General features: G+C 40.6%; 1 long non-coding RNA gene across 2 annotated transcripts; it reads left to right on the top strand.

The window, feature by feature from the left end:
• Nucleotides 1-67: 67 nt before the first annotated feature.
• Nucleotides 68-3,554, top strand: LOC124881108. Of its 2 annotated transcripts, XR_007041534.1 has the most exons (3): nt 68-206; nt 2,844-3,210; nt 3,287-3,554. It is a non-coding gene; the product is annotated as an uncharacterized LOC124881108 (long non-coding RNA). The 2 variants fall into 2 exon arrangements; XR_007041533.1 differs by having other exon boundaries at nt 2,844-3,554.
• Nucleotides 3,555-9,755: the final 6,201 nt, after the last annotated feature.

The raw sequence follows: 9,755 nt of genomic DNA, 5'->3' as shown, positions 1-9,755 counted from the left end.
ACTCGGAACCGCGGCGGAGGTGATCTGTGCGCATGTTCCAGGGGAGACAGCAGCGCTTGGAGATCGGGTTCGAAATGCGTTTGCACAGACACACGGTCCTCATTCAATCAGTCTGCTCCATCAGCGGTCCAACACCAGCAGCATGCTCGGCAGCAACTGATCATGGTGGAAAACCAAAAGGTTGCAGTCAGTCACTGCTCCGCCCGGTAAGCTCTTCAGACTCTGGTGGAGTTCCACCTCAGTGAAACAGCAGCTGTCTTGTGCCACAGAGCTGCTGCCCAGCTTGCAGCGGCTCAGCCCGAACACGGGATGTGTTCCGCAGGAGCAAGCAGGTCCATATCAGTCTTCCTCGTTCAGTTAAAACACCTCGTTGCCAGGAAGCCTTCACAACTTTCTCTTAATGCTCCCATGTTTAAAGCACCTACAGAACACAAACACAACAACTACAGGGAGAGGTTGCCTGCGCTGAACAATGATATGGCAAGCAGTTTGTATATTTATCATGTCTCTTTAACGTCAGTTTTCTGCACTAGTTTGACTTTTAGTCATAAAGGTGCGTTTCGACAGCAGGAACATTTTCTAGAAACCAGAAGTGTTCTGGGCCCATTATAACCTTCCTGCATTCCCAATGCATTTAACAGGATAAAACTGTAATGATCCGGAGGTGTTTGGGTTTAATCATCAGTTTTTTGCCGTTTATTTTATTCCCTAGGTCTTGCTTTATTTCTCTGTGCTCATTGTTATTGGCTGTTTTCTTCCTCTTTTTTTGTTTTATTCTTGTGGCCCTTTTTACATTTAGTATTAGTGCCTCCTAGATCTGTGGTTTATCTATTTTGCCTTGATTTGTAGTTCCCTTGTAATTGAGGTCAAATTCAAATAAAAAAGGAATTATAGAGCACATTTAAAACAACCTCAACTGACAAAAGTGGTGCACAGTACTTACTGCATTACTGATAAAAAGAGGTATAAACAAACAGGGAATAAAAATGAAGTTAATAATAAAAATTAGCAATAAAATAACAATAAAAGTAACAAACCGAGATATAGTAAGATATTACCCTTTGTGCAGCATTATCATAAAGTTATATTGTTTTAAAGTAGTCTACAGCTCTTATTTTCTGTTAAAGTTAACTGTAAAAGATTTCAAATTATTAATGTCTATATTCAAATCAATTCAGTTTACTTTACTTCAGTTCAATTTCAAAATACTTTGTTAATCAGAAAATAAAAGTTGTAACTCAAATTTACAAGTTTCTTCAGAGTCAGTATACATGGTGATGGATGTGGACAGCAAGGACCTCCTGTAGGGGTGTGTATGACAGTCTCATGGGGAGGGTGATCAGGTTCGTCCATAATGTTCTTCATTTTATTAAGAGCATCCTTTTGCACAATTATCTCCAGAGGTTCCAGCGCATCCCCAGAACAGAACCAGCCTTCCTTATCAGCTCCTTGAGCTTTTTTTAAGTTCTGATGCTGCTAACCTGACAGATGATGGCAGAGGAGATCACACTCTCCACAACAGACACATAGGAATTTTTCAGCATCTTCTTGCGGACACAGAATAACCTAAGCTTCATCAGTAAGAACAGTCTGCTCTGTCCCTTCTTGTAGATGGCTTCACAGTTGCATCTCCACTCCAGTCTGTTGTCCAGGTGAACACCGAGTTATTTATTCTCCTCCACCACCTCCACCTCTTCTCCCATGATGGAAATAGGGTTTGATCTATTCTTGTTTTTCTTAAAATCTACAATCATCTCCTTTGTTTTATTCACATTCAAAATGAGATGATTGTTTCCACACCATGCCACAAAGCGGTCCACCAGCTCTCTGTAATCAGCTTCTTGTCCATCTCTGATCCACCCCACAACTGCAGAATCATCCAAGTATTTCTGCTGATGACAGGAGTCTGTCTTGTACTGGAAGTCTGAGGTGTACGGAGTGAAATGGAATGGTGAGAGTACAGTCCTGTTGTTGAACAATATTTTTGGTCTGGCTATGAATAGCTATTAATAAGTGCCAAAGGCAATTATTCCCCAAGTTGGTAATTTTGATCAAAATTATGAGGTCAAGGCATCTCCAGTTATATTTCCAGCTTCTACACCTGTTGTCAGTCTTTCTCCCCAGTCTTCTGCCTTTGACTCAACCGTGTTCCTCGTCCTACTCTCTTTGTGTTTCTGTAAGTTTCTTGTCCTCAATTAAATATAAATACATTATTTTTATCAAAAGCTACTGTCTTGGTGTGACTCCAAACACACACTTCATGACAAAGTTGTGAACAATAGATGAAGGAGGGAATTTGTGCAGAATTCCTTCTGTCAAAAATACAATAATTTATTTAAAAAGTATTTCAAGTCAAAATACTATATTCAAAAAACTCTAACATTAATCCAAACTACTAAATAAAATGTAAAGAATAAGGAAAACTAATAAATAACAGGAAAACAGTAAAAAGCAATAAATGGGAATAAAACTGAAATATGTATGTGTGAATATGTGTGAATATGTGTGAATATGTATGTTGCTAATGTTATTTTCAGAAATTTGGAATGAGGCCAAATTAGTTCTAAAAGCAAACAAACAATAAAGATGTATGATTCTGCAGTGGTTGTGTGCATCATCTCTGTCTGTCTGCTCTGTGATGCAGTTTTTAGGAGGATTGTTTTCATCTGCTCTTTCCCAGCCAGCTTCCTAATTACACCTCATCTGCTCCACCTGTGCTCCTGCCTTCATATACAGCTCTTTGACAGACAACCAGTGCCATATTTTCGAAGGCCATTGTATGAGTAGTATCCAGCGTTCCTTCCTTGCCTGTCTGCCTGATCTGATCTCGTTTTGATTCACAGATTTGCCTACTCTGCCTTGCCCACGTCGGATATGTCATTGGCGTCTGCTTTCTGGACAAACGACCTTGCTTCTGCCTCCTGACCAACCCTCTCTGCCAAACCCTTGGATTTGTATGCCTGAATCTGCCTCCCCGTTCATAACCTTGCTTCTGTGCCCCGACCCACTATTCAAGCCTCTCCTTCGGATCCTGTCATCTGATTCTGTCCTCCCGGCTCTGACCCTGTTTCTGTCCCCTGACCGCCGCCTTCTGCTCAGTCATTGGGTTTGTAAACCTGACAGGCAGTTGGACATTGTCCTGCTGCCTCCTGACGATCACACTGAGGAGCCGATATTCAGTTTCCTGATCCTCTCACGGATTCTGAAAATGTTAGTGGCTTTATTTCTGAGTTTTGCTACATTCTCAGTTCTTTGCTCAGCCACTAACCAGTCTCTTGGTCTCCAGAGGTTCCTGTGCCCACGGCTGGTGTTTTCCTGCTGAAGGAGTCCAGAAAGATCAATAAATCTTTTAAAACTTATCAGTTATGTCCAGTTGAAATTTCTGGTTTTCTGAACAACCTGTCACAAAAGAAGGAAAAATGAAACGCAGCTAAATGTCAAATATTTAGATTGTTTTATCCTAAACTAATTATCTATGCCCAGACTCAACATCCTACTGTGAACCATTCTAAAAACAGGAGAGCGCATTGAGTTCAGCAGGTCCAACAAACAGAAGAGCTATGGTTTCAAATCTCGTCTTCAAGGCAGTGAAAAGAGAAACAACTAGACACAACTGTTCTCTTGTTGAAGAATCTTTTGCTCCAATTCTTTCTGTAAAGGCTCAGACTGCCAGGGTCAGCTGACTAGGATTATTTTTGGCCGGGGTTCAGTCTTTACACACAAAAAGCAAGACATACTTTACTTTGGATCCAGAGTTTTCTAGTTCTATGATGTCACAGAGATTACAGATGTTACTCCTCCTTCCTGACAGAGTTTTTACCAGTCTCTTTTGTTCTGTGTGTAGTTCAGTCCTTGCTCCCTCTCATGGCTCTTATGGTTTGCTGACACAGGTGTATGACACTGCACAGGCCCTATTATATCCCTTGGTGATCAGCAGATTTTATTAGATCTTTTGCCAGAGTTTAGGGACCGTTGTACAAGATTTCCTGCTTTATTTGGTGAGGGTCCCTCTCAGACCCATCTATTTGAACATGATATACTGTATATTACAGTCACCCAAGCAAAATTACATTTGGCCAGTTTGACAGTAAAATGTGCATCAGCCTCTAGATAAGTGCACCCAACAACAAGTGCAACAAGTGGTTTGGTCATAAGCAACTAATACACTGCCTGGCCAAAAAAAAAGTCGCCACCTGTATTTAACCAAGCAAATAGGTATGAGCCTCCCATTGGATAGTTACTGCATGGGCAATTATGTTTCAGCTGGCAACAAGTTATTTAACCCCAACTGGTGCAATGAGTTGTTTCTCATTTCTTAAACAACCATGTTGAAAGACGCATCCTGTGGTCGTGGAAAATATGTCAGTCTGTTTCAGAAGGGTCAAATCATTGGCATGCATCAGGCAGAGAAAACATCTAAGGAGATTGCAGAAACTGCCAGAATTGGGTTAGTAACTGTCCAACACATAGTTAAAAACTGGAAGGATAGTGAGGACCCACCGTCTTTGAGGAAGAAATGTGGTCGGAAAAAAAATCCTGAATGATCGTGATCAGTGATCACTTAAACATTTGGTGAAATCAAGTCAAAGAAAAACAGTCAAATTCCAGGCTATGTTTAATAGTGAAAGTAAGAGCATTTCCACACGCACAATAAGAAGGGAACTCAAGGGATTGGGACTGAACAGCTGTGTAGAAAACCACTAATCAGTGAGGCTAACCACAAAAAAGGCTATTAAAGTACTATTTGGTTTAGATCTCTCTCAGAAGATCAATGTTTAAAGACAATTTGTGGGATTTATGTATGTTTTAGTCAAGGTTCTTTAGTCTCACATGCAGGATAAGTTGGTTATTTTTTTCTAAAACATAATTAGCAAGCATCTGGAAACAACTTGTTTTTCCTTTCAATCCAAGTCTGTGAGTCACAGGACCCCTCCAACTGATGATTCTATGGTCTTTTGACCTTTTAGCAGATTCATGCTCCAAAGTAATTGTCTAGAGGGTGTTAAAAGCTCTAACCAGCAGCAGGCAGTCCTAACAAATAGTAAATAAGAACACCAAAAGTAGAATGCTTTACAACATATGATCTGCCAACTCTGGTTGCTGGGTTTTATAGGCCTGAATGGGCACAAACATTTCCTGCCTAGCAGCAATTTTACGCCAATAAAATGTTAGATTCTAGAACAAGAAAACATTCAGAAAGGATTCTACTGTTATTAAATGGATACAAACACATCAGCAAGTCAGAGCCTGATGTTGAGGACTGTAACATGATCCCCAAATAATTGCTTTATCATCTCCATCACATCCAGACCTCCAATGCTGACTGTTTGGTTGGTGGGGCATACTTGCCTCAGCAGAGAAATCGTGTCACAATGGGAGAAAAGTCCTCGTTTGTTCTTGCTTTGCTGACTTTAAGCATCAGTACTCTTCAAATAGAATCATGGTGGATTCTGCTTTGAACTTGCAGCGGAGGGAGAATGCGAACAAACATTCCCATCTGTCTGTACCTTGCTGATAAAAACTGCAAGGTTTCTAAACAGCTTCAGCTTGGGCAGGCACAGAAAAGACTTTTTTGCAGTCAGTTTCATATATTCCAATCTGGGATCTTTAGAAAGTGATGCTTTTTTGATTTCAAAAAGGTAAAATATTGAGTAAAACTTTAACAAGATAGACATGCAGAAAATCAAACTATAAACGTAATCCTGCTGATTAAGTTTATAGTTAGGTTCAACAAGAAAAATGTATCTTACTTTTGTTGAATTTGGTAAAATTATAAAAACAAAACATTCATATTGTTGATCTGTCTGTCGATTCATATTCATTGATATTGCACCGATCCATCGATAGACTGATCGTTTCGGCTGCCGTAGTAATGGGGCCGTCCATCGTGGTGAAGAGAGAGCTGAGCCGATAAGCGAGCTCTTGATTTACCAGTCGGTCTACGTTCCCACCCTCACCTATGGCCAAGAACTTTGGGTCATGACTGAAAAAACGAGATCCCGGATACAAGCGGCTGAAATGAGCTTCCTTCGTAGTGTGGCCTGGCACTCCCTTAGAGATAGGGTGAGGAATTTGGCCATCCGGGAGGGGCTCGGAGTAGAGCCACTGCTCTTCCACATCAAGAGTAGCTAGTTGAGGTGGCTCGGGCATCTATACCGGATGCCTCCTGGACACCTTCCTCAGGAGGTTTTTCCAGGCACGTCCCACCGGGAGGAGGCCCAGGGTACAGCCCAGGACACGCTGGAGGGACTATGTCTCTCGGCTGGCCTGGGAACACCTAGGGCTCCCCCCGGAGGAGCTGGAGGAGGTGTCTGGGGAGAGGGACATCTGGGTGTCTCTGCTGAATCTGCTGCCCCCGCGACCTGGTACCGGATAAAGCGGAAGACGACGAGTACGAGTACATTCATATTGTCTGTTAGTGGAGCTCCTCATTCTGTCTCTAAGTCAGAAGAACCATGGATGTCCTTCTCTTAGTCATGGTTCGTATCTTGATGGAACAGTAAATTAAAAATGTTGGGTTTGGGCTCAATTCCTTCTACCCCACTACAGTATAGGACATTAATTCCGTTGTTCATTTATTCATTTGAACACTTTTCTGAAACAAGCACAATGAAATGGAAAGATGAAATTTCTATGCCCTTTAAACTGGCTTCATGCAACAGCTGTGAAGGCCTAAAAAGTAAAGAAAAAAATCCATCATGGCACTGGCAGTTGCCTTGACAAACTGACATTTTATGACAACTGCTTGTCCCCTCAGGTGGGAGTGTTGAAGCAAAGGTATGTGTGCTAAGTATAATCTCTTATTTCATACTTGACTTGCAGACATAACACTCAGCTGGAGTCTGAGTATGGTCACTGATGTCAAGCACAAAGGCAGACCTCTAAGTACATGAAGCATGAGAAAAAAAGAGTAGCTAGGCTTAATTTTATCATGGGACGTCAGGGGACAGTGAAGCTGGTGTTGTACTTTCCATCATGTATCGCTGAGAGACTTTGGCTCACAGCTAAATCATTCACTTTGGTTTTATTAATGATTTAAATCAAAAGTTGTCTTCATCACCAGTGGAAACCAGCACAAGCTAACAACATCAAAGAAACTTTACTATACTGTGAAAAAGAATAAACCCTCACAGTTAGCTTATGGACAGAAATACAAAACAATACTACAAAGAAAAAAAGAAACAAAGAGGAGGGGATGCATCATGGGAAATCCAGTCAAAGCCTTTCAGTAGAAGGCTGAGTGGCAGCAAAATCAGCACTGACTGCCAGTTCACTAAGACTGGTCCTAAAGTTAGAAAGAGTCCGTGTACAGTTTCAGAAGAGTTAAAGGCTCTGCTTCTTCTTCCTGAACAATTAACTGTACACACTCAAATAATACCACCTAAAAGTATTTTTTATGCTGGAGAACACGTACTTTTGACTAAGATTGCTCGGCTAAGGAAAAGGTGGCCAGGTCTGGTGTTTTCAAGCTCCTTCAAGCTCCTTCTCTTCACGTCGTCATGTTAGCAATGCTCATTCATAAATCCTTAAATGAGTATAAACATATTTGGAAACTACTCAAAAATGTTTCTATGAAATTTTTACTTTTAAATCAAACATGGCAATAGAAACCCTGCTTCTGGAAAACATTTAATCCAGTTTGCTAAAATTGTTTACATTAATACTTATCACCAGAATTAAATAAACAACTTTTTTGAGTTAAGTTCTGTTAAAAGGTTATGAGGAGGAAAAATCTATTTGAGTCTTCTAGAATTACACTGCTCAAAATGGCAGCATGTTGGAGTTGCTCAGATACTTTCATTCTGATTTATTCTTTAAAAAAAACTTTAATTCAGCACATTCTGCTACCTGTAGGACCCCCTCTCTTTTCCAATGGTTATGGTCAATCTGACAGAGAAAGGTATCCCAATCGTTGTGGTTTTTAGTATAACAATGGCCATCGGTGGGCTCTAGATGGACAACCTGTCTACTTTTATGGCAAGGCTTAAAAAACGTTCCTTTTTGATAAAGCTTATAGTTAGAGTGGCTTAGGTTATCCTGAGCTATCTCTGTAGTTATGCTGCTATAGGCTTAAGCTGCTGGAGGACATAATGACCACTTTCACCCTCTTTGCTACATTCTCACACTACTCTCCAATTTTGCATTATTTGCTGTTATTTCAGCTTTTACTTTGTTCTCTCTCTTTTCTCTTCCTAGAAGCTAAACCTGGCCTGACTCTGTGTCTACCTGTGACACCTTTCTGGAGAGGGGCATTATTCAAGCTTCTGCTGGCAACAACTTAATGCTCACCCTCTACCGATGATCCACATGGCCCTAAGCTAAAGTAGGGGAAATATGATCTCTCTTTTTAATTTTCATCAGAACTCTTGCTGCAGCATTTTGAATCAGCTGAAGGCTTTTAACTGCATTTTGTGGACATCCTGATAGTAAAGAATTACAATAGTCCAGCCTTGAAGTAACAAATGCATGGGCTAGTTTTTCAGCGTCACTCCTGGATAGGATATTTCTAATTTTGGCAATGTTCGTGAGATGAAAGAAGGAAATCCTAGAAACCTGTTTAATATGGGATTTAAATGACATGTCCTGGTCAAAAATAACACCAAGGTTTTTTACTTTACTATCTGAGGTCAATTTAATGTCATCCAGGATAAGTGATTCACTAAGCAGTTTCTTTTTTAAAGACTACGGTCCAAAGATGACAACTTGTCTTGTCAGAATTTAGAAGCAGAAAATTTAATGTCATCCAAGTTTTTATGTCTTCAAGACATGCTTGTAGTCTATCTAACACATGCTTGTAGACTAGCAGATGCTTGCCCCAGGCAGCTAGGCTGAGAGCAACCGCCACATCTCCTCTGCTCATCGTACGCCACCCAATTCATTGCCTCTTGGACCTCCTGAACTCCTGTTCACCAGAATGGTTCATGTAAGAGGAAGTCTCTGGGCAGAGAAATTTAATTTATGGTAAAACAATTTAAATATTGTTTATTTTATGGTGTGATTTGTGTGTATATGTCATCTGCTAAGCTAATGCTAGCAACCATTTAGTCTAGAGCCAGCCAGAGCTGAGGCCACTGGTGATTCATACTTTATTTCAAAGAGTTGTTTAAATTACCAATCTGTTTTCGCCGACAGGATTTGGCTTGCAGACTTCTCCTTACCATAATTCCTGAACCGTTCAAGATATCAGGAAAAATCCCAAAGTGCCAAAAAGGAGAGAAATAGTGCTTTCAAGCCATATACGATAGATTACAGTAGCCCTAGGGACCTCCAAATAATAAGCTTGACATGTTACAGACAATTGTTACCGTCACGTCATTTGTCACATGAGCATCTCTGTACAATAACTTCTGAATGGTTGATCCAAATTTAGAGAATTCAAACGGTTTCTGAACCTAGAGAAGATGAGCTTTCCAACTGTACATTGCATGAGTGTATCATGTGTTACGCTAAAGTTTGCCTGAGCAAGTGAATGTGGTTGTGCAGCATTGGGCTGCATGACGAGGTGAAAAGGAGTGCAGCAGAAGGCGGTTTGGAATATTTTATGAAATTCTGAAAATCAGGTGTAGGAAGTCAACCAGACTCGCCAAATCTCCCAGAAGGCTCACTGCTAAAGACAGTGACTATGAGGATCAACAGATTTCATGCAAATCAGGGTATGCAAGTTCATATACAAGCTAATTCTTTCCATCTGTAAACAGTAGAGAACTACTTGGCTAAAAGTTATTCTGCTTCATTGCAGCATTATTTCTTTATTT

This window comes from Girardinichthys multiradiatus, chromosome 14, assembly GCF_021462225.1.
Source record: "Girardinichthys multiradiatus isolate DD_20200921_A chromosome 14, DD_fGirMul_XY1, whole genome shotgun sequence".
NCBI lineage: Eukaryota > Metazoa > Chordata > Actinopteri > Cyprinodontiformes > Goodeidae > Girardinichthys > Girardinichthys multiradiatus.
Note: the sequence above shows the minus strand (reverse complement) of the source record. Positions and strands in the feature narration are given on the sequence as shown.